At 32.0% G+C, this 27,297-nt stretch overlaps 1 long non-coding RNA gene across 1 annotated transcript; it reads left to right on the top strand.

Annotated features, from left to right (window-relative positions):
• Nucleotides 1–14,681: 14,681 nt before the first annotated feature.
• LOC124372643 lies at nucleotides 14,682–21,975 on the top strand. Its single transcript, XR_006923353.1, has 3 exons — nucleotides 14,682–14,817; nucleotides 20,892–21,055; nucleotides 21,905–21,975. It is a non-coding gene; the product is annotated as an uncharacterized LOC124372643 (long non-coding RNA).
• The last annotated feature ends 5,322 nt before the right edge of the window (nucleotides 21,976–27,297 follow it).

Below are 27,297 nucleotides of genomic sequence, written 5' to 3'. Positions count from 1 at the left end.
TTATTAAAATACAGCAGTGTCAGTAAGTCCAGTGTCACAAAGTCCAGAAGTACAGTCTGTACCAGAGCAAGTCGCCGGCGACCGTCATGTTGCTATGTTGCAGGGGCAATTCTGAAGGCGTTCCAGCCTCAGCGCAAATTTAATAATTCATGTGCATTGTTATGTAAAGCAGCCTAAAAAGAATTAGTTTGAATTCAAGCTTTAAATATTTATCTTTATTTTATGTATATTTGCAATTGTGTATCTAACTTATAGTTTTAAAATGTGTTTTTTCATACAAATCATAAAATAAATAGAAAACAATATTTTAATTATTAAACTTTATTCAACCTAACATTAATTAATAAATATAAGTATACATTTGGAATGTTTATTGTATCTGTACTATGTATGTCCAATTAAATCACCGTAAATAAGAAAAAAACAAACAATACATTCATAACAAAATGTTGTATTATTTTATTATATGAAAACTCAAATTCTCAATAATGCCAGACACTCAACAAATGTTTTGAAAGTAATGAGTTTAGCAAACACACATAAAATATATATTTTTTTACGTATCATATGTTCCAATGGTAAAATAAAATTATATAACATTTTCCTGTATTAAATATGTTGTCTTTTATTAAGTAAAACAGGAAATTAAAATTAATCATTTTGTAAGCAAAAACTGTCATTTCATTATGAAATTTTATTCAGGAACTAGTTCTCATAACCAATTAAGATAACTGGTCTGTTACGTATTATGCATAAACCAGTGTTGATTATTTACTATTAAACGCTATTACTACAATGTTATTGATCAAAGCAATAAAAATTATAAGTCTTATATATTTTATATAAATGTTAGCTCTGATAATGGCAGTAAAGAAAGAACCTGCTATATATTTATTATATATAATCAACCAAACAATAAACAGCATCTGGGCCCAGTCGGGCCCCTTTAACTCAATAAACTTACCTTGCCCCGATCATGAGGTTATATGACAATTGACTTAGTGGGGCTGGACAACTTTCATTTAAAACTGTCTTTCCGCACGATATATCAGAAACTAACTAACATATAGACGTTTGTTTATGCATGAAGCTTCAGTACTATATGAGGAACACTTCGTTTGATTGTGGTAAACGTCATACCATGAGATTTGGGTGACATTTAGCATGTATTACATTAGTCTTATGGGTAACCATTGTGATATTGATAACAAAGCACAATAAATATATTTGTAAACAAACTCAATTTACCCATTATATATTTTAACGTCCTAATAATATTATATATGCGACAGTGCCTTTGTTTCTTTGTTTTGTTTTCACACGCGTAAACTACTCAACCGATTGTACTGAAACTTTACATAGACATTCCTACGGTTCCTGGAACGAATATGGGCCTATTCTTATTTCGAAAAACTTTCTGGGCTCCACCATAATGGACTTAAAAATAGCGAAAGTTCCAATTCTTGGTTTTTAAAGTTTCGTAATTTTTATTGAATGAGCCTGACAAGTAATCAAACCTTTCTGTGTAAACATTATACTAAGGCAGCACACCAATATGTTTATTTAATTTAAGCACTATTTTATTTATATTTCATAATCAAATTTATCTGACACTAAAATCCTGTTCTCAGTCTCTTAGGACTGTATATATTTTTTCGCCAACATTTTGTTAATCGGGTAAATGAGGCAAATTCAACTATGGAACGTAACTACAATAGACTCGAAGTCAGTTGAAATGCTCGGAACCAGCGAGAGTTTTGATCGAAGTAGGCTTCTCATTCCTAAGTAGGCTCGTCAGGACAACGATGAAAACTCATCTATGGCACTAAAAATACATTAGACCGGCAGTAGATCACAATAGCTGGAAATAAGCGGTTTTTTAAGCAAAGCTGTTTTCGGAGACCAGTGTAAATAATTTCTTGATGAGAGCAACGAGGTAAATTCAGTTTTGGTATCGGAAATATGATTAATTTGAACGAGAAATGAATGCTCCTATACCAACCAAACATGATATAAGATTTTGTACGCCTGATCGCCTAACCATAAACATTGAAATTATATGAACCTGATCATATGACTACTTCCGTTTGAAACACATTATAGAGGACCATTATATTACATCATACTTGTTTTGATAAAGTTGGCTTCGGACTTTGATTTTTTTTACCCGCGGGTAACAACTTGTATGACGTATTAACACATGTAGACTAATTATTCCAACACATCCCACACCATTTTTAAGGTGAATGGTGACTAGATGTGTAGACTTTTATTATTTAAACACTAATATGAAACGCAATGAAATGAAAAGAACGTGAATGTATCATATGACAAGATCATGTGTATCATTTCGAAAAATATTTCATAATTAGACTTAATTGAAACTTCATTTCTACATAAACAAGAATGAGGTAACCATTGAATTTGGCTGATAACACTGAGTTCGATAATGGTGAATGTCATTCCATGGGATATGGCCTAGCGTTAGCTATTATATTTTTATTGGTATTATATGCAAACATTGTGACAATGAAAATATGGCAGAATAAATAAATTTGAGAACAAACCTAGTCCAATAAAGACTTTTTTACATGGAAGATTTTTATTCATATGGTAAAATGAAAAAATTACCAGAGTGGAAAGTCAATGTTAAAAGTAGGTGACAATATTTAATATCAGAGAACTCTCGAGTTGCAGTTCCACAATTTAGCTCACCGAAACTTTCATTACTGGAAAACTGCTATAAAACATAATTCAATATGAGACTATAATGTGGTAAGTTATCTCGAGAAAGATTTCTTATGTTAACTTCATTTTGATATTCTAGGCTAATTGGTTGGCCTAGGCTATAATTATGTCAGGAACCTATTGCAGCTGGCAAATTCAAGGATATCGAAATCATATTCCTAATGTACTCTGCTGTATTGATTTTTTTGTCGAACCCTTTTATACGGACGTGGACTCCAGATTCCAGTAGTCAAGGCTGTGACAGAATGTCAGATTTCAAACGCTACACAAAGTGGAAGGTGAAGTAGAGCTAAACTATTAAAATTCCCTTTTGATTGAATCAGCCCTTCCAATAACAGTTGTGTTAAAGTGAAACAAACTGTAGTAATTAATGTATGATGGCAGTAATTATAAGAAATTATTTCTGTAAACATTGATACTGATGTGGCATTTTTATGTACTTCCTACGTAATCTCATAGTTAATCCTATAATAAAACAAGATTTCCAGGACATTTCTTAAGTCACAAATATCTAATATAATAAGATAAAATTTAACTAGAACACAATTAAAAAACCTCGGCTTGGTAATACAAAAATAAATTATGCCACTGTTTAAAATTCCATGTTTTATTTTGTGAAATATAATTTTTCTTCTTTAAGGGGAGCATTGTTGGAATGATTACTAAAAGTATATATACATATTTATTTAAATAACTGTTTTTCTACACCAGTTTCAATGAAAATACTGTGTTAATCTTTTTTTTAGTATAGTTTGAATTCTTACTAATGATTTTCATTATACTTTTTAAGTTTTTTTTTCTTCTGACAAACTGCTAAATAAAAGGCCTTCGTGATCAGACATGGACATTGGTAAGAATTTAAATGTAAGAATAACAAATGTGCCTATACCATGTCTCTTCTGACGGATCTGAGGTTGTTTCCTGTAATACGAGTAGTTTTCTAAAACTGTAACCAAAAGGACTATCTATTGGAAACTGTTAGACTCATGTTATAACTATTAGGATAATATGATAAACTACAAACTACAAAATATATTTATTTTCGTCGATTTATATTTTTTAACGTTCATCCATTATTACAATAGTTATTTACCGATCGATAACACGTGTGAATTTCTTCCTCAACCATGTCAGATATTCCATAACTGTTATGCCACCATAATAGAACAAACTATGCAACTTTTTTGAATAATTCCACAACACAAACAAAATAGTGAATTGCTTCAGTGTTTCAATGAAAACAAATGTACAACAATGATCATGATTTGCAGGAATTTTATTTAGTAATTATGTGTGGGAGACGAAAGCTACAGACAGTATAATGTGTCAGAACTGGATACGGGAGGTCCTCCATAGCATGTTGCACCTGTCAATGACACATTATCTCAAAATGTGACGAGGGTGCAATAAACCTCCCTCGCCCCTCGGTTCTAGCCGTGAGCCTGACAGGCTAAAGGAAGTCCTAGCCGAATATTTCTATTGTTTGAGTTTATCGTACTCCAGAAATCAGATTGTTATCTAAAAGTGTCTATTTTATTGCTAATATAAACTAATCTATCAGAACTGTTTATACAATTTTATGTATAAAGTTAAAAGTGTTTTAATTTTTACATTAATGATGAACTTCTAAACGAGAATTAAATAAATTTACATGAATTGTTAACATAATGTAATTTTATTCCTCGGGTAAAGTACCTTTATTTCAATGTATAATGTTGTATATCGGTAGATTAAAATAAAGAATCAAAGATACAAATTTCTTATAAACTTTGACTAGTGTGTATACGAACATTTTTAAATTATCTGGTTACTTTCAAATGACAAAACTACTTGCTGACGCGTTCAATGGAGTGTTTTTACAATTAAGTACACATAACAAAAAAAAACCTAAATATAAAAAATATCCATCTATAAAACAGTACAGAAATCTGCTAGATGGGGAGTAGTATAAAAAACAACACAGAGCTAAGGCAGTTTTCGGGTAGCCTACAGTTGACTTCACACAGTCCACAGATCTCAGAGGTAGATAACGATGAAACGTTCTCTATCAAATTTGATTCGTTCCATTTTACCCTTGACATTGTACTCAACTAATAAAGTATAATAGAAAAGGGTGGATTAATTATAAAAAATATTTTAAATCAAATTACACGTTATTGTTTTACAACCTCTCTAAGTTACAAGGAGGAAAGAGGGCCTAGACAGGCAAATATCTATATCGTTATTAATGTATCATGTTTACCTTTTTACTTAGTAATATAAGCTTCTCAATTTATCCTTGTATAACGTTGAATAAATTTGAAAATTGCATTTAAATGTTTGATCGGCAGGTTTAGTGAGACGTGTTTTCTTGTCTAGTACCGTGCGGGCTAGAAGAGTTTTGAGCACTTTGTCACCCAAATTCCTTTGGCCCGGTTCCTTTTTTAGAACTTCTTAACATTCTTGAACCAGATAAAACTCTCTAGCGGCCCACCTCAACCATGACATTTAGATTCATTTACTATAGTCTATTGCTTTTAATCTGGTTAATGGGTTATCTTCAAATACGGATTTACTGGCTTTAGAGTGTTGGTAAGGAATACAAATTAACATAACAAGATTATAAAAAATATGTGAATTTAATTAAATGTCTATATTAATTAAGCAAAAGCCATAAATAATTTCATATAGGTCAGTTCATCGCTAAACATATTTCTATTCAGACTAAAATTGTAACCGATTTGATTGCGTTTGATGGAAACTAATTGTGTATGCAATATTTTCCAAAGCACACAATTTGCGTAACTGATGACTTGAGTTGTTACTCTGAGTTGCCAATTTTAATGGATAACGTTTTAACATGTATAGTCTACCAAATATCCTAAGGAGGCTTCAACAGGAGCGCCCAACACCGGAAGTTCGTTTCCTTTCCCACGCGTATATAAACTTACTGTAGGCTATCGCTTAAAATGTCGTTGAGTATGTTCTACACTTACCGCACGGTAATTTTTTAATTGAACCTAGGGTTTATTGCCTTCGTTATGATTCTATTGTTTACTAATATTGAAAGGTTTATGATATTCTGTACAGGCCTACACCTGCACAAAACATAGATGTTTTGCAAATTGTTGTGTAGTAAAAATCAGGTATATAGTACAGAGTTATTTTAAATTTGGGTTAACAGGTAGGAAAATCAATCTGAAGATTTTGTTAATGTTACTTGTACCTTAGCGGGTTGTCACACGCTATTAGCACAAAGCAAATAAAAAAACCTATTTGGGCTATTGTCGATAGGCCGGTTATAGTGGGCTTTTTAGTGGGAATATCATATTTGCTTCGTATTCGAAAAGTGGCTGGTCGAAATGCTGGAAGTCATAAAGATTGACAGAAATGAACGCTGAGCACCATGGTAAACGGATGTAGGTCCACGTCATAAAACTGCCGGAAGCATTTCTTACCTACTTCTTAAGGGGTGGACAGTGGGTCCACAGTCCCGGCCTGGGACCCACTGTCCGACTCATGGGTTTCTTTTGTCGAGGGGTTGACAAGGGATCGTCGTACTCACACTGCAGCACTTGAATGGATGTTTCGAGATCTAAACTCTATATTTGCTAAATAGTTTTCAGTACACTATATAAGACAGCTGCAAAAAAATGAAACAAAATTATATACATCAAATAAAGTCAGGTTAGTTCCGCCATTTCTAACTTAAGAATGTCTGTAACGATTATAGAGGTCTTTGCTTTATTGGATACGTTTTCGCTCCGACTAGGAGAACAACGATTAAAATATCGTAAGAATGCAAAGAAAAATCAGGTAAAGGGAACAAGACATTTATATAATAGTATAAGAACCTGTTAACTTTAGTCAATTGTTCTGTGTAAACATTGTTTTATAGTAGCACAATCATAAATTACCTTACATTTAGTCGTGAAAGCATAGAGTAAGCTTGCTAATAACAACACTTCTTATTTCAAACTTTTTTGCTACCAATGCTGAGCACAAGTAATACAAATATTTAGATAAATAAACTAAAAGTGTTATTAAAAGTCTACTTTTAACTGTACACTTTAGTAAATATTGAGTATGCATGATGAGTACTGCATGCAGACATCAAAGGAATGTACTATATAACTTTTATATAGTTATAAAACGCATAGTTTATTTGACTTTTGACAGAAGTAGGCTTCTCAGAAGTTTGTATGTACCTTGTTCGAGAAAACAAAGCAATGTTAACTAGGGCTTTTTTATTAACTAAACACCAAATTTTAAAACTTTTAAACGGTTAACGGTTTATTTTAAAGGGGGATAAAACGAAAAGGGTTTAAGAATAAATTTAAGAATTTGGAGCGTTCGAGGTCTTTATAACTGCTAGTAATTAAACATGTTATCTCCTGTCGTTCCGGGATCACTATTTGAAATAACGTTACTTTTTTTCGCAGCGAGATATAGCGATGAATAGCAATTGGAAGTCTGAATGAAACTAGACAAATATTTTAGCCGTTTATCGAATTCCTGTTTGAGTGATATTTACAACGTATCGTTAACGGCATAAGGTCACTATTATGTAAGTTAGTATATCTGTGTAGGCAGATGTTTTGTTTACTGTTTGGATTAAATAGTGGCCAAGAGCCACTATTTAAGGTAATAAAATATTTTTTCTTCGTATCTATTTAACTTAATTTGGTACAACTTTAAAAATGATATATTAGATATGAACTAAATGGTTATTTTAACTATTAACAATGTTAATAAAACAATAAACCATCCATTGCAATTAACGTGTACTACGAGTAACGTGTCTACTGGTATATACAGTATTATACAAACGATGGTCCAATATAAGGAATAACTAATACAAACTTATTGTAGATATTTATGATTCATTAGGACAATGCCAAATTAATCAGAAAGTAAAATAATGCTATATGGAATTCGTTAAGATATAATCCCTATTAGTAATCCACTTCATATGTGATAGCTTGAGTAAACTGTTGTTAATATTTACTGATTTAGCAGTACGCTGTGCGAATGTAGTGGAAGCATCACTGACCAGAATAAAGAATAAGTGCAGGTAGAAAAACTAATGCACGGCCAGGTCAGTTTTTGAAAAGTATGACAGTTAGTCCGCAGGTGTTGGCGTGGACTAACTGTCCTACCCTGCAGAAAAGTGACGTCAGCCACCCTCGTCAAACTAGGCGTGGACCTACAGTCCTACAATCGAGATCCATGGCCATCAACTAAGGCACGTGACTTCATTAGGCAGTGTCAATACAAACACAATTACTATTTCACCTCGGTGTACTTAAATACCCAAATTAATAAATAAAATTATTTATCACTTTGAATTAGTATTATTAATGATAATAAATATTGTCACTGAACCTGATATGTAATTTGTACCCAAATTGTGACAACCAAAATGTCCTGCAGATTCCCCTTACCGGACGTTTATTGGAGTAATAACAACAAAATAATTGCTATGTAAGCTATTCTATCTTTAACATCAATCACAAACTATTGAATGTAAACAAATAAAATGAGTAGGCATATACTTTTACAATTGTGTCTATATGATTTAATACGTATCTCCTATCAACTCGAGATTTGCTAATAAAGTTAATAATTTGAACATTTGATACCGTCAGATCGAAATTACAAGGGAATTCAGACATTGAATACAAATCATATGATACGACTATCGCGTAGGCTAGTGAATCGCTCAGCGGGTCATCCATCCAAGCAGCAGCCATGACGACGTTGTGATAAACCTCTGTACTCACTGCACTACACCATTTTATGACGTAATATCAATTACAGAATAAATCAGATTTGTTTTTATTTAAATGACTTTAAAACTTGGTTCTTCTTTGGTACTTTGGTGGTTCTAATTTAACGTGAGTGGTTGTGGTAAGTTATCTCGAAAACATTTTTTGCTGTAAACTTTAAATTTTTCAACAAAACATTATTTTGATATAGACAAGATTGGGTAGCCATTACTCAGTACGCCAACACAGTTTATATTTTGCCTAATGTGGGTATATAAAAAATGTCTGTTCTGTGCGACTGTCTGCCATTGTATCGGCCAGCAGGTAAATAAAAAAGTGAAATTTTTGCATGCAACCTCAGTCCGTTACACAACACGGTGGTGTACGGTATTGCTATATTGTTACAATTATATTGAACTGATAAAACGCATTACTTTTAACACGCAAGCCTCTAAAGCAAAGTTAGAAATGTGAATTTTGAATTTAGCTCCATTTTAATTCTGCACCTGATGAAACACTGAGAATGCCTATTCTAGTGTGTATTGTTTCTTGGTAAACGAGACTCTTTTGTAATATAGATGTCTCTGCTACCGAGATCGCGTTTTGAACATCTTGATGGCTAGGCTGGTTCTAAAACCGCTGTCCCCCTTATATCGGTACCCAAGTAATCGGGCGTGTTCAAGGAGCCCGAAATAATGGCAAGTACTAAATAGTATTCTCAAAGTACTCTCCTGTTTCGTTCTTGCTGAATCCCTTCAGTGAACGTAGACTCCAGATTCCAGGAGTCAAGGCTCAGAGTCAGAATTCAAACGCTGCACAATGTGGAAGTTGGAATGGAGCTAAACTAAACATTACATTCAATCAACCCCTCCCTCAGCAGTTGTGTTAAAGTGAGAAAACTGTAATCAGTGAGGTCAATAATGGCTACGCATTATATATTGTAGTTCTGTAAACGGTGATGTGAATGTTATGTTGTTATTTCATTAAAGTCAATTTAGCCATAATTATTTAAAAATGTGGTATCATCACTATTATTAGAAAAGTAACTGTTGTTCACTCTATAAATATGCATATAATATAAATATATTGGAGAATATTGAAAAAAGGTAACTTTTTAAGTAACGATTATAATTGAGTAAATTGGAAAGGGAAAATGAGAATCACAACTCCTTTTCGTGATGTAATCACGGCCTGTATAACGTCACATGACGCAAGTAAGAGTGGGACTAACCAAGGTCACCACTAAACGGTGAACCAACCCTCGGCGTCAGGGGCGTCTCACGATTCCATTCACAATAGGACACATTGCTTCAGTAGTATGCTGTAGACACGCTCGGTAAATAATTTACCACTAGCATATATATTACGTACTTAATGTTATTCACAACTTTACAATCACGAGTTGTACAATATAAGTAATGGACAGCAAAACGGATTGTGCGCCCTCGCTGAATAATTATTAAAGATATATTTTGAAATAAACAAGTAATAATGGTTTATTTAAAACCTTATTTTTCATTTTTAAGCAGCAGGTTAGATTAGGCCTATGGTATGTTTTTGAGGGAGACTTATATTTTAAGTCAAGTCTAAAAGTTTTGGTAAGGTTTTTTTAGGAGAAACAAGTAGTAATGGTTCATTGAACGGTTTTATTTTTATATGATTTTTTTAAGCATCTTGTAAGTTAAATATAGTCTTATTTATGCTCGTAATTGAAAAATATCTAATGAGAAATTAAATAAAGGCTAATCACACATTACATATATTGAAGTGCATAGCTTCTGTATTTAAATACATCAATGACCTACTTTATTTATCTAAATAAAAACCTGTGGTTCCTAGATCTGGCAGCCTTGTTAAATATATATACAGACAAATATTTTTCCCTTATATATTTAGTAACTAAACTTAATAAAGGGGCTCTAGTGTAAATTTAGACCTAGAGAAAAAGGTACAAAAAGTATAATGTGGATTCAGGGATAGTAAAACTTATTTTGATGCACTATTTGAAAAGTGTTAGAACAGTAAACATTTTTACAAAATAAAAAAGATTCTTTAGATTTGTTTAGCTGATACATTTCGGGTTTTTTCAAAATATAAAGATGGATGTACGACTTGAAGAATCATTTAATATCCCAACTAGTTATGGTTTAAATCAAACAGGTAAATTTTAATAGAAATTATATCAAATTCAACAATAATAATCTTTAGCATCAAGATAATAAAATTATCTAGAACCGTTCAAGCAGTAAGTGGTGTTTCTTAAAAATAATTCTGTTTTTAGGCATGGAGTTGTCAAAAGGTTTGGACATAAGTGACAGTTCCTATAAGAAGTTATATTTTGCATATTTTACATAACGCTCTTCAAAAATTGCATATTATGGAATTACCTCTATTCCGTATATTACCAATATGTCTTTGGAAGAACAATGCGTCTTATAAATTATTATTATAGAAAGAGATTTACAATTACAAAAAAAAAAAAAACAAATATTAGAATAATCTTAAACATTGTATTCTTTTATATTTACGATTTTAAATGCAACGCTTACTAAAATTTAATTGCTAAAACAACAAATTTCTCATTTTCAAATAATAATTTAGTTTTCTGACTAAATGACCCGTTTACATTTATAAGGAATATCCATTATTTTTACGCCTCTTTAGATTTAAACGATTAGGTAAATAATCGTCTACCTTACAAAATGTCCTGAAAGATGGTTAGAATTTGATACCGAAGACTCCCTTTGAAACAGTCGGCAAGAACTATGCAACATGAAAGTTTGCTGAACTGTGGTTTTGAACTAATGTACCAATTCCAGCCATAGATTTTCTAAAATATTAACAATATTTTTAAGTTTGTAAAGAAACAAACGCGTAGTGTTATTGTTAATATACTTTTAACTGTATATGTTTTTTAAAATCTTAAGAGTTAGGTCTAAAAGGGAATGTTACTATCTAATACTATAAATTTACTGATATAATTCGCACCTTGTCCCATTAGTTCACTTTTGACAGAAGTAGGCTTCCCTGACCTGTGATATATATTTACTTTATCGGGAAACAAGGCAAAATCAATTGTGAAAACACAATATAATGACCATAAATATACAGTTTTTAATGTAATTTCTTCATCGTGGGAAGAAGAGAAGGCTTTGGAAATATAATTCATTCGAACCAGAAATGCTCATACAGGTGCAAAAAACCAATGAAGTTGCGTGCGAAGCGCGGGCAATTGTTAGTTCATTAATAAACAACAGCATTTAAATGCACAGCCTGGTACAGTATAATCAATGGCTTTATAAACTGACATTGATATAAAAAGAGGCAGGTGGAGCGAAGAGCAGGCGCGACGTTCGACCTAGAGTGTCATGTTTTCTCCTCCTTCCCTAGGCTGACAAACCGCGGAGGTGGCGGATCGTTTTCAGAGCCGAACTGCAGCCAGGGTGCACAATCCAGGTAGTGTGTTATACATCAATGGTCGGGCCAGTTCGAGGTGTCAAAAATGTCACTCTTCCCATATAGTCCCCGCTGTGCTTACAGCGCACAACTGTTGAGCCTACGGACTGTCATAGCTGGGACTCACTATCCAACTTAAGAATTTCTTGTGAGTCGGGAAACACAACATCGTATTTGCTCTGATGTACGGGTTCTTAGAGATTAAAACTACAGTTTTGATGAGAAAACATTAATCTTTCTGTCTTTCGTTGATTTTATAAGTAACAAACGTGTTGATGAATTAGCGTATTATATTTTATTTTATTCGTGCTAGCATCAGTAAGAGATGTAGGCATATCTAGGGGGAGTTTTGAAAGTTTTAAACCCCGCCCCCCTATTGATAATAATATTCTATATGTGTATATATATATATATATTATATATATATATATAATATATAAAATTATATTCGTAAAGAACTATTTATCATAATTAATGTTTTTGTTTGAATTTGTTTTGATATTTTATTAAATACTAACTTGCGCTTAATATTCTTTTGGAATGAAGTTCATGTGCAGCCCATAGGGGTTGAGAAGTACCTAACAGCCAACCTCTGTCGCAAACGTCCCCCGTGATTTGAGGAGAGAGACGGCGAGTATAGGTAATGATTGCCTACTTATTACGATCGTTACTTATTTCGATATTTAATTACCGATCGCTATAACGTGTTTCTGGCACACTTTGTGTAAGAAACCCCAGAATTGGACAACCAAACTAAAGAAATGCCGAGCTTTGTAAATAATATTTAACTTGAAGTTCATGTTTTTAAATGTCCATAATTTGTTAATCACAGAGCGTCTGTTGCGTTTTTGCACAATGCATGCAGTGGACGTCAACGGCTCAGCAGCAGTAAAAACACAAAATTCCTAATTTTATGTCTCAAAAATACGTATGTTATTATATTCTTAGTAAATATATTCTCTATAAAAGTACTTATATGTAGATTCATATCCCAGTATTTTTTATCATAGAATCACGGTTCACTCATCCCTCAGATTCGGGTATCTATACTTTTTGATCCGAAGTCATAAGATGCAGCATTGCTCTTGTTTAGTGATTATACTGAACTATTTTGTTAAGTATCTTGTTAATTTTATGATTCAATTTTGTTTTAGTCGCATATACTTCATATTAAACTGTACTTGTAGTAGAAGATTATTCTTATATAAGCTTCATGGTAATTGGTGGTAGAGAGGTTTTATTGAAAAACTTTATGCTCTGAGCTGATATTTTACCTCCTCTTATTAGTTGAGAAGTACTATAGAATATTAATTTTAGGACCTAATGTTTCAAACCTTTCCCCAGGGGTGGCTGGGCCCCACTGATATCGGGTTTTTTATACCCTCTACTCTACTATTTTCAAGGCACCCTTCAGAGTACATTTCTTGATGCGCCACTGCTTTTGCATTGGATCTAAATACCATAGTCTACACGATAAATAAATATTTCGGGTCTTTTGTAGAAGAGGGCCACCAGTCTTGAAATATGTTCTATAGCAATGGCATATTGTTTGAAGAGTCTTATGACGATCTGTTTCAAGCTATCTGGCGGGACATGAACCTATTCTGGCCTCCACAAGAATAAACACTTAATAGTTTGTAACATAATTATTTTTGTTTTCTTTAAAATGTGTTAAAATTTTGTCCAATACATATATACTGAGTGTACAATGTGGATTTGGTGGTCCTGTATCCATAGAAAATCAAGACTGGTGGTCCTCTTCTACAAAAGACCCAATATTTCTATAATGAGACAGATAAAAATATTAATTTTTGTTATGTTAGTTTATTATTACATTTGTTTATGTTTTGTTCATTATTGTATTTTGTATCATACATACCAGAAATTGGCAGAAGAATGACACATTTATCTTTTTAATGAAATAATTCACTTACATCAATGTGGAATATACCTAACACCTGACGACGAAAGGGCACGTAGTATACAACTCCCTGAGAGATTTTATACTCAAGTTATATTACATTGTCAATAAAAACAGATTAAATGAGTTTGTAGGGAAAGCCTGATTATTCTTAAATTACCTTTGATGATATCAAGACATAATTAATTAAGGCTGTGGTTATTTTAAATGCTGTGAAATATGGGGCTGTGAATCTACAATTTGTGTAGTCAGATATGCGATGAATCAGATTTCATATGACAATAACCACACACAATAGTGTTTTACCACAGGCAATAATCATACATAAATAAATACTTTGTAGTCATATTAAGCTAATAAGGGTATAAAATGTAATTTTTACAGAAGTAATAGATAATAGTTTACGAAAAATGGAGTGCTTTACTTAGAATTCTTGTCAAACATGGAATATAGCATATAAAAGGTACGCAAAATAGCCATTCTTTATAGAAGGAAAAGTTATTACAAATAATTAACAATGAGTTTCATTTAAACCCACAGATTGACTGGAGAGACAAGAAATTATCTTATCTCGGAGTTAAAGGGACTGAGAGAGAAATGGAGGATATCTTTTCAAACGCGCAGTAGGGCACGCGCATGTTTAGTGAGGTGACAGCGCTGGCATTAGCTTTGTTGAGCAGTCACCAGTCACAGTCAGTCAGTCCAGTCGGTACTCTGTAGGTCGTAGAGCCCGAGCGCGATTGTGTTGTGATAGTTGGGTTGCAGTTATTAGCGCGGTTACACACCACGGTTGGGTGAGGTTTGTTTTGGTTAATCGCTGTTGACTTCAACCTGCCTGTGGTCTGGCGACCTTACCCGACGAGATGGAAAACGTTCAACTAAATTTCACAGTGGCGTCATGAGATTCAAGGATTCTTTGTACTTACAGCGTCCGGTCATCTCAAGGTAAGTAAATTATTCATTTTTATCTTAGTGTAGTAAGATAAATGTATTTAATTAATAAATGTAAAAGTAATTTATGTCAAGCCCAATATAACTTAGTACTAGCTCAATTTATAGATACTTAACAGATTTGTAAACAAATTTCAGTACAATAACATGAAATTTTAATATGTGGTCAGACTTACTCTTTCGTTATTTAATATTTTAAAGTTAGTAAAAGGACTAATAGTTTTAAAAATGTGTCTAATAGATTGAAGAGTCTTGGAGCCATTAAGGAAATAAGTTTAAAATAGTACCAAATTTTAATAAAACAATAATTTTCCAAAAAGGTTTATTTTTTGGACGAGGTCTTTCAAAACCAAAGGTTTCATAACGAGCACAAATAACTAATTACATTAGTTTAATTAAGATTAATATTAAAATACCGTATAGTGTAAATATGCTTAAACAAGAATGTTAGAAAACATTTCAGCCAGTATAAACATTTATTTATGACCACCGGTTATTATTTCATTAAACTTTTGGTTTCGAAAGGCTTCATCCAAAAAATAAACCTTATTAGAAAAGTATTGCTTTATTAATATTTAGTACTAATTTAAATGTCTAATAGATACTTTTAGGAAAATTGCATTTTATAACAGTTTCTTTTCCTTGTAACATTTAAAAATAAATACTTTACATTTTCAAAACCTTTATAAAAAGATAAGTGATAAGTCAACACAATCTACAAATTAAAATACCTGTTCTCTGTAATAATACAAAGCAATCCAAACCAAAGAAATTAATAAATAAGATTATAAAGTTTTTATTGGATTATGTTTAAATGGAATGATTGGTTATTTTGGGACATACTACAAAAATGTATTGTTTATAAAAATCCTAGCAAATTTTTAGCTTTAATAAAAAGCCATGAGTAGTACTGAAGTAATTCAAAAAGAATTTGCAGTGTATTTAAGGTTGCAATGAATTCAAAGGAAGTATTAAACTTGTTTAAATTTGGTTATGTATGATGATTGATTTGAAAGGATGATACAATTTCAGACATTTCGCATTGTAATATGTTTCAAAAAGTTTATCACCACATCTCAAGCATTTTAATTCTACCATCTTCTTTCAGGTGTATAAAACTTAATTTAAGAACTTAACGGCCCTGGGGCCCTGTTAATAACACCGTGTGGTCGGCCTTTTCTTGACCAATCTGCCAATATGTTGTCTTGTACATATTAAGCATATTATGTTGCCTATTTGTAAATCAAGATTAAAAATTATGAACAGGGAATGAGAAATTTTTGATATTGGAAACATACATTGAAGTAACGATATCAAAATAATAAGGGTGTTCCTGTTAGGGTAATTGTAAAAGGTCTACCTATTTATTTCTTTACGGAGATATTAACGCAATTTTTATTAAGGGGAGCACTTCGTAAAAAATCTCAAAAATTACAAATTTTTTTTTTTTTTTTTTTTTATTAAAGTTTGGAATTTCCCGATAACAATGGTGGTATTAAATTTTTTTTATGATGACTAGAAGTGTCCGAAATATTTTTTTTTAAATAGGCCTGCAGGCAGTTTCGGGCCTGTAGCAGTCACACTTTGAATGGTGCTGTTATAGTACTACTTCGTTGCAGTCATGTTCATGATTTGGTTGGCAGTGACAGTTTGTTATGTCAACAACTTACACTAACCAACAAAACATCTGTTTTATAACCATTGCTTATAACCTAGGTAGCATACATGTTTTGGTTACTGACATTTCTGTTTTAGAGAGTGAAAATTACGTAAATGATTATGGTTTTTTGTGAGTTTAGTGGAGAGTTCTGAGTATTTTTTGTTATAAGTGTAGTGAATTTTATAATGCCACGTTCAAAGCCTGCTTTCAAGAAACGCGTTTTCAAAGGAAATCAACATAACCCTCCAACTAGTCCTAGGCCTAGTTTCTCAGGATCAAGTAACAATCGAGGTACCAATACTCCAAATGTGGATAGGCCAAGACCTCAAAGTGCATCTTCTAAGAAGGTCAGTCCTTTTTTGAAACAGTACCAATTGAATGAAAATTATGAGTCTGAAAACTGTATAGTTAATATAGGATTGTTGAATGAGGCTCTTAGTAACGTTTCAGTGTGTAAAAATTGCCATGGCCAACTTGTTTACAAAGTAAAACACATTGTAGGCCTAGCATCAAAAATTATAGTCAGCTGTTCTGATTGTGAAAACACTATTACTGTGACAAACTCTGAATTAGTCAGGCCTAACACTAATCAGAATGAAGCAAAGTCTGATAGGCCTAACACATTTTATGACCTAAATCTTCGTTTGGTTTATGCTATGCGTAACATAGGCAAAGGTAGAGTGGCTGCGGAGAAAATTTGCGCTTTTATGAATCTTACACCTCCGCCTTTGAGATATCATGAACATGAGCATTACTTGGGTTCAATTGCTGAGTTAGTGTGTAAGAAGTCAATGCAAAGTGCTGTGCAAGAAGCTGTATCGGATAATGATGGTTGCAGAGACCTCGCTATAGCTGCTGATGGCTCATGGCAGAAGCGGGGTCACCTTTCACTAAATGGAGTGGTATCAGTGACATCTTTATCAACCGGTAAGGTCCTAGACATCGAGATTTTATCTAAATATTGCAGATGCACTAATAGACTAAACAACACGCATGGTGATGGCTGTATCGCAAACTTTGAAGGTTCTAGTGGAGCCATGGAAGTTGCTGGAGCAGTCGCAATTTTTCAGCGCTCGCAGGCATTGTATGAGGCTCGTTACCTTGAATACCTTGGTGATGGAGACAGCAAGGCGTACTCCAGTGTATGCGAAGCCAAGCCCTATGGTGATACTGCCATAACAAAGATAGAATGCATAGGCCATGTCCAGAAACGGATGGGATCGAGATTAAAAAATCTAAAAGCTAAGACTAAAACACTCCCTGACGGCTCACGACTTGGCGGCAAGAACAAGCTAAACAGATTCTGCCATTATTCAGCTCCAAAAATACTACGGATTGGCAATTAGACGCAACACAAACTCTGTTGAAGACATGAAAAAAGCCATTTGGGCAGAGTTTTTCCATGTGATGTCTTCTAATGAAAGGCCTCAACATGGACTATGTCCAGATGATGAAGAAACCTGGTGTAAGTACCGCAAAGCCGTAAAATCCAATGAAAACTATGATCATGGCAGCCATTTTCACTTGCCTGAAAACCTAATGACATTTATTAAACCTATTTTTCAAGATCTAGCCAATCCAACTCTACTGGGCAAATGTACTAAGGGAAAAACTCAAAATCCCAATGAGTCCCTCAACAATGTCATTTGGACCTACATACCTAAAAGAACATTTGTGGAGATTAAAACTTTGAAATTTGGCATATATGAAGCTGTTACAGCTTTTAATGATGGCTACATTGGCAAATGCAAAGTATTTCAAGAAATAGGAGTGTCACCAGGGCAGCATTTTATTACAGCAATGAAAAAGCTTGACCGGCGGCGAATTTGGAAGGCAGAGAAAGCTCAAGAAGATATAGAGAAAAAAATTAGACAGAAGAAAAACTTACTAAAAAGAAGTCTGGAGGATGAATATGAGGAGCAGGAAGGAGATCAGCCAGCCTATGCACCTGGAATGTACTGAAAAAGGTAATAAAGCAGTATTTTTTTTCCGTTTTTTGTGTTTTTCCGAAAGTTGCGGTTTTCAATACAAAAGTACATTTTTCTCAAAAACTACAAATGGTAGGAATATGAAATTTTTTTTGTATGTTTGTAGCACTGTTTTACATATGTGGAACCACTAAAAACATCACATTTCACTGAGTTCAATATTTATATACATACATATACACATATTTATATAGGTTTTTGACAAGCGTTAAAACAAAAAATATATAACTTTTAGGGTATATGCCAAAAAAAATTTTTTTTTTGGTTCCACGTGTTCCCCTAGAAGCCCTCTTTAAATGAAAAAAAGAATTATGAAGATACCTCAAGTAGTTCTTGAGATAAGTGTACCTATGTTAACATTACGAAGATAGGGCGAAGTGCTCCCCTTAATGCAATGGAAAAACAGTTACAACGTGAAACAAAATTATTTTTTTTAAATATATAAATTGTAATTTGCTGCAAATAGAACAATTGTGGAACGCTACAGTTTAGTGTAGAACGTATTTAACATTTTCGATACACCATAACTTAATTAGTATTTTCAAATAACATCAAAATATTGTGTAATCTGATAAACTATTATTAAATATACAGTTAAGTTTTTGAAAAATTATCTTATGAATGATTTTTAGGATATTATCACATAGATCATGTATGCAATTATTAATACGTAATTCATTTGTCGCAAAATCTACCTACTTCAAACTATGCTGGTAGGGGAATTTTACAATAGCTTTTTGAAACCAAATTTTATTTACTGCTTTAGCAAATGTGTGGGTACACTAATATTAAGGTTACAGACTGGCGGCCTCGAATAACGCTTTTTAGTTATTTTCGTAGCCTATGTTTATTGGGTTTTGGTGAAATTAGTTTCAGATAAATTTTATTTATATTTCTCAACAGATATATACAACTTTATTTTTGTAAAGGACACCGTGAGAAATTTCTTTTCCAATTGCATTCCAAACACAAACCACACCACAAAGAGGTTGTAAAAAGGGTTCTTGATAAGCTTGATTTACCCCTAAGGATTACGGGTAAAACAATAAAACTTGGTGCATAATTACTGCGCCTACGTTTTGAAGTGACTATCATTTTTTGTCATGTTGCCCTGAAATAAAGAAATAGTTTTTTTAAAGGTAGTCTTCACATCTAATGGTGGATGGTCTACAAGGAGTTTGGCTATACATTTTAACATAAGCATAGTCCAAGATGTATATTATTTAAAAAAAACAATATTTGATGTAGAGATTCAGTAACCACCTTAAAAATTATTTCTTAGGTCCAGTATTCATTTACTAAGTTTAACTATTTAGATACACCATCTTCAAGTATCTGGAATTTATTATTGGAGTACACACTTATGAGAATTTGTACAATCTACACCTTGTAAACTAAAGAGTTTAAGGAATTATTTGACCGATATTGCATTTGTTAAAAATTTAATAAAAAAACATACTAAATAAGTCCAATATTTCATAAAATATTAACCATAGTTAAATACGTTGGAGGAAAGATCGATATCATAGGCGATCTAAAAGTGCTTTCTTTTTAAATACAGCGTGCTCGGGCGTTCACTTCTAAAACCCCTCATGGACCGGAAATTCCATTAGATAGTGAACTTCGGGCGAGTCGCGTAATTGCAGATTCTGGTGGGAACGAAACGATACAGACTTATTGTACTCATTTATAGGAAATAAATATTTAGTAATTTTTATAGTATTAAATTAATAAAATTGTATTTATTTTTTGCTATACCAGTGATTATGAAGTAAAATATTATATTGGAGTGTTGTACATTCTTCACAGGACTATTATTTATATCAAAACATAATTCCTGTTATATGTTTTTATATTTTTCTTCAATAGGAAATCTTCTAAAATATCTGAGTGATTTGTTTGACCCACTGTGTCTCAGAATAAACTACTTTAATTATCTGCAAATAACAATGTGTCAATTAAAACATATAAGTACTGCTGAATTTACTGGAAAATTGACACTACGCGGGATGTCGCGTGTGAGCTAACTTCTGTACGTACTTTTTAAGCGCATAAATTAAGAAGATTGTATACTATAAAAGTAAAAGAACAACATGGAAAATGTGTGAATGTATTGTAAGTGAGTGATTGTATCTCTAATTTTAAATGTTTGCATCGGGAAATTTTGCCGAATTGGTTGCAGGGGACAATAACGTTTTAATTAGGGATCACGAAGAAATATATGAGAAGATAGAATGAGTTCCCAAGTTGCTTATCTGTTTAATCATAATAATACTTTTAGATTTCGACAAATGCGGCAATTTGCCCTTGGGTGCCACCTCTTGCATGTTGTTAACATTAATTTGATTATTTAGATTAGAGAACAGTGTGTGAACTGGCGAGAATATTGTGGTCGAAATTTATATAAATTCTTTGCCCAGGATCTTGCCGGGATGCTGCCTTCTATTCCTTACTTACTTCCTGAAACTGCTCATCTGTTGTCCCTCCATGTGAAGGAGATCTTCAGAGATCTTCAATCAGTGACCTGGAAGCAAGCAGCTATTCTTCTTGCTGTATCAGCTATTCTTCCTTCATTATTTCCTGAGTATTTCTTAATGTTACTCTTATTTTATGCTTACTTTGTGAAAAGATTTAATGAAAAATCTATAAATAATTATAAAATTAATCGAATAAAACAGTATAATTCATACATGAAAACTTGTCATATTGGTATTTAAATTATTCATATTTAATATTAAATAACGAAAGGAAAAAGCTATTTAAACTAAGCTTTTATATGTACTAAGAGGTTGTCAGTTACAGCTAAGAACCTCATAAGCAATACAGTAATGTTTCAAGGGGTTATGTTATATTTGTTTTCTGCATCTGCAAGGGGTTTCTGCCCAGTATGTTTACATCAGCCTAGTCATCTAACTTATAAAACTATCCGATGACAAACTGGTTTGTATTAGGAATGTTAACCTTTTAGCTGTTTCACAAAGATTTATTGTCATTCCTGTTTTTGTGGAATACTCCTTCATGCCAACATCGTTGTGCAATAAATTTGCTGTAATGCTTTTATTTTTATATATTAGCATATGTATATACCTATTTGTAGACAGTAAAATTGTCAATACAAATAAAATTTCGTGTTTTTTTTATTTACATTCAGGAAAAAATTTATAAAATGGTGGACAGCCATAGAGTTAAAGTTTCCTGCCGTTTTTTTCATTTTACATTAGAGAACATTTTAGAAACCAGTTAATTTAAGATGGGCCGATATCAAGAGCTGATCATATTTAAAAAAATACACAAAGGCGATTGAATAAAATTATTATGTACCAACTTTGATAGCATCAGCTAGAGTTTTAGTTAAAATAGAAAAAATTACCAGTAGCTAATTTTCTGAATGAATACTGTATTACACCACCAACAGGATTGATATTTGTTACAGGTGAACTGGGTATGGAGTGGATGGGCCAGCAGGAACTCATGCAGCATAGAGCTCTGCACAATTAACATGGCCAAAAAAAACACCTAAGCAAAAAAAAGATGTTTAACTTTTTTTAGGTTAAATTTGTACTGTTTTATTATTTGTTGAATTTTTAATTGTTTTTGTACAGTTCCTATTTAATTTGATAATACGAAAACCATCTTGCACCAATTGTTTCAGATAATCAACGCACTGCTGTAAACAGTCCTTTTACCTCTAATCATAAAGATCAATAGAACATAGATTTAAGCAGTATTACATATTAAATATTTAGTATAGAGAAATAAGAAAATAACATTTATTTCTTACACAATTAATCACAATCAATACGAAAGAGAGGGTTTTAGTTTTGAAATATACTACATCAATTAAAAATGTATTATTTTATTTAGACAATATTAAGGCCAATTAAATTAATAAAACTTAAAATGTGACCAAATAACATGTCTTGTTTTTGGTCTTGTCAAATGAGTGACAGTTTTAAAAGGCTTAAACTTTAGAAGTCCATTTATAATAATTTGTAATCACTACATGAAACTGAACATCGGTATCAAATGAATTTCTGAAGTGAGCAGTATAACTTCATAGCATGACTTTGGTTTATAAAGGTAAAAAGTCTTAACATAGTTTACCTTATAAAGGTCCTGCTAATATTGTATATTCAGATAACTACTATATAATGTACATGGAAATGGGCAAGAGTGGAATGGAATTGTAAATGTGACCAAAATCACATATTGTACGTTGGGTCTTAAAAATTAAAATTATTAATTTTATACAAGGCTTCTAATTTTAATGTGCATTTAATATTTATTTGTAAACACTACCTGAAACTGACCAGATTAATAGGTAAAAAGTCTTAACATTGTTTACCTTATAAATGTATTTCTAATGTTGTATATTAAGATTAGTACTGTATAATGTACGTGAGAATGGCCAAAGAGAGGAATGGAATTGTAAATGTGAGCAAAATCACATATTCTACTTTGGGTCCTAACAATTGATATTATATAATGCTTCAACTTTTGAGGGGATTTAATATTTATTTGTAATTATAACCCCTACCTGAAACTGACAGGGGGTATCAGATGAAGTTCTGAAGTGAGCAGTATAACTTTATGACATAATTTTAGTTTATAAAGGTAAATAGTCTTAATATAGTTTATCTTCTAAAGATCCTGATAATGTTGTAAATTCTGATTACTTCTGCGTGGTGTACATGGAATGGATCAAAGACAGGAATGGAATTGTAAATGTGAGCAAAATCACATATTGTACTTTGGGTCCTGACAATTAAGATAATTAATATTGTATAATGCTTCAACGTTTGAAGTGCATGTAATATTTATTTGTAAACACTACCTGAAACTGACCAGTGGTATCAAATGTATTTCTGAAGTGAGCAGTATCACTTCATGGCATGACTTTAGTTTATGAAGGTAAAAAGTCTTAACATTACCTTTTAAAGGTCCTACTAATGTTATATATTCAGATTACTTCTGAATGGTGTATATGGAAATGGTCAAAGAGAGGAATGGAATTGTAAATGTGAGCAAAATCACATATTGTACTTTGGATCCTAACAATTGATATAAATTGATATTATATAATACTTCAACGTTTGAAGAGGATTTAATATTTATTTTAATTGTACCCCTACCTTAAAATGACAAGGGGTATAAGATGAAGTTCTGAAGTGAGCAGTATAACTTCATGCCATAATTTTACTTTATAAAGGTAATATGTCAAATATAGTTTATCTTTATGAAAATATATAGTTTAGATAATGTTGTAAATTCTGATTACTTCTGAGTGGTGTACATGGAAATGGTCAAAGACAGGAATGGAATTGTAAATGTGAGTAAAATCACATATTTTACTTTGGGTCCTAACAATTAAGATAATTAATATTGTGTAATGCTTCAACGTTTGAAGTGCAATTAATATTTATTTGTAAACACTACCTGAAACTGACCCGTGGTATCAAAATATCTGAAGTGAGCAGTATCACCTCATGGCATGACTTGTTTAGGAAGGTAAAAATTCTTAACACTGTTTACCTTATAAAGGTCCTACTAATGTTGTATATTCAGATTACTTCTGAATGGTGCACATGGAAATGGTCAAAGAGAGGAATGGAATTGTAAATGTGAGCAAAATCACATATTGTACTTTGGGTCCTGACAATTAAGATAATTAGTATTGTATAATGCTTCAACGTTTGAAGTGCAATTAATATTTATTTGTAGATACTACCTGAAACTGACCAGTTGTATTAAATGAATTTCTGAAGTGAGCAGTATCACTTCATGGCATGACTTTAGATTATGAAGGTAAAAAGTCTTAAACATTGTTTACCTTATAAAGTTCCTACTAATGTTATATATTCAGATTACTTCTGAATGGTGCACATGGAAATGGTCAAAGAGAGGAATGGAATTGTAAATGTGAGCAAAATCACATATTGTACTTTGGGTCCTGACAATTAAGATAATTAATATTGTATAATGCTTCAACTTGAAGTGCATGTAATATTTATTTGTAAACACTACCTGAAACTGACCAGTGGTATCAAATGTATTTCTGAAGTGAGCAGTATCACTTCATGGCATGACTTTAGTTTATGAAGGTAAAAAGTCTTAACATTACCTTTTAAAGGTCCTACTAATGTTATATATTCAGATTACTTCTGAATGGTGTATATGGAAATGGTCAAAGAGAGGAATGGAATTGTAAATGTGAGCAAAATCACATATTGTACTTTGGATCCTAACAATTGATATAAATTGATATTATATAATACTTCAACGTTTGAAGAGGATTTAATATTTATATTTTAATTGTACCCCTACCTTAAAATGACAAGGGGTATAAGATGAAGTTCTGAAGTGAGCAGTATAACTTCATGCCATAAATTTACTTTATAAAGGTAATATGTCAGATATAGTTTATCTTTATGAAAATATATAGTTTAGATAATGTTGTAAATTCTGATTACTTCTGAGTGGTGTACATGGAAATGGTCAAAGACAGGAATGGAATTGTAAATGTGAGTAAAATCACATATTTTACTTTGGGTCCTAACAATTAAAATAATTAATATTGTGTAATGCTTCAACGTTTGAAGTGCAATTAATATTTATTTGTAAACACTACCTGAAACTGACCCGTGGTATCAAAATATCTGAAGTGAGCAGTATCACCTCATGGCATGACTTGTTTAGGAAGGTAAAAATTCTTAACACTGTTTACCTTATAAAGGTCCTACTAATGTTGTATATTCAGATTACTTCTGAATGGTGCACATGGAAATGGTCAAAGAGAGGAATGGAATTGTAAATGTGAGCAAAATCACATATTGTACTTTGGGTCCTGACAATTAAGATAATTAGTATTGTATAATGCTTCAACGTTTGAAGTGCAATTAATATTTATTTGTAGATACTACCTGAAACTGACCAGTTGTATTAAATGAATTTCTGAAGTGAGCAGTATCACTTCATGGCATGACTTTAGATTATGAAGGTAAAAAGTCTTAACATTGTTTACCTTATAAAGTTCCTACTAATGTTATATATTCAGATTACTTCTGAATGGTGCACATGGAAATGGTCAAAGAGAGGAATGGAATTGTAAATGTGAGCAAAATCACATATTGTACTTTGGGTCCTGACAATTAAGATAATTAATATTGTATAATGCTTCAACTTGAAGTGCATGTAATATTTATTTGTAAACACTACCTGAAACTGACCAGTGGTATCAAATGTATTTCTGAAGTGAGCAGTATCACTTCATGGCATGACTTTAGTTTATGAAGGTAAAAAGTCTTAACATTACCTTTTAAAGGTCCTACTAATGTTATATATTCAGATTACTTCTGAATGGTGTATATGGAAATGGTCAAAGAGAGGAATGGAATTGTAAATGTGAGCAAAATCACATATTGTACTTTGTATCCTAACAATTGATATAAATTGATATTATATAATACTTCAATGTTTGAAGAGGATTTAATATTTATTTTAATTGTACCCCTACCTTAAAATGACAAGGGGTATAAGATGAAGTTCTGAAGTGAGCAGTATAACTTCATGCCATAATTTTACTTTATAAAGGTAATATGTCAAATATAGTTTATCTTTATGAAAATATATAGTTTAGATAATGTTGTAAATTCTGATTACTTCTGAGTGGTGTACATGGAAATGGTCAAAGACAGGAATGGAATTGTAAATGTGAGTAAAATCACATATTTTACTTTGGGTCCTAACAATTAAGATAATTAATATTGTGTAATGCTTCAACGTTTGAAGTGCAATTAATATTTATTTGTAAACACTACCTGAAACTGACCCGTGGTATCAAAATATCTGAAGTGAGCAGTATCACCTCATGGCATGACTTGTTTATGAAGGTAAAAATTCTTAACATTGTTTACCTTATAAAGGTTCTACTAATGTTGTATATTCAGATTACTTCTGAATGGTGCACATGGAAATGGTCAAAGAGAGGAATGGAATTGTAAATGTGAGCAATATCACATATTTTACATTGGGTCCTTTCAATTAAGATATTTAGTATTGTATAATGCTTCAACGTTTGAAGTGCAATTAATATTTATTTGTAGATACTACCTGAAACTGACCAGTGGTATTAAATGAATTTCTGAAGTGATCAGTATTACTTCATGGCATGACTTTAGATTATGAAGGTAAAAAGTCTTAACATTGTTTACCTTATAAAGTTCCTACTAATGTTATATATTCAGATTACTTCTGAATGGTGCACATGGAAATGGTCAAAGAGAGGAATGGAATTGTAAATGTGAGCAAAATCACATATTGTACTTTGGGGTCCTGACAATTAATATCATTAATATTGTATAATGCTTAAATGTTTGAAGTGCATGTAATATTTATTTTTAATTGTACCCTTACCTTAAAATGACACGGAGTATCAAATGAATTTCTGAAGTGAGCATTATCACTTCATGGCATGACTTTAGTTTATGATGGTAATAATTCTTAACATTACCTTATGAAGTTCCTACTATTTGTTATATATATATATATACAGATTACTTCAGAATGGTGTACATGGAAATGGTCAAAGAGAGGAATGGAATTGTAAATGTGAGCAAAATCACATATTTTACTTTGGGTCCTAACAATTGATATAATTGATATTATATAATGCTTCAACGTTTGAAGAGGATTTAATATTTATTTTTAATTGTACCCTTACCTTAAAATGACACAGAGTATCAAATGAATTTCTGAAGTGAGCAGTATAACTTCATGGCATAATTTTAGTTTATAAAGGTAAAAGTTCAAACATAGTTTACCTTATAA

This window comes from Homalodisca vitripennis, unplaced genomic scaffold, assembly GCF_021130785.1.
Source record: "Homalodisca vitripennis isolate AUS2020 unplaced genomic scaffold, UT_GWSS_2.1 ScUCBcl_3687;HRSCAF=9366, whole genome shotgun sequence".
In the NCBI taxonomy this organism is placed as follows: domain Eukaryota; kingdom Metazoa; phylum Arthropoda; class Insecta; order Hemiptera; family Cicadellidae; genus Homalodisca; species Homalodisca vitripennis.
This window is presented reverse-complemented; position numbering and strand designations above follow the sequence as displayed.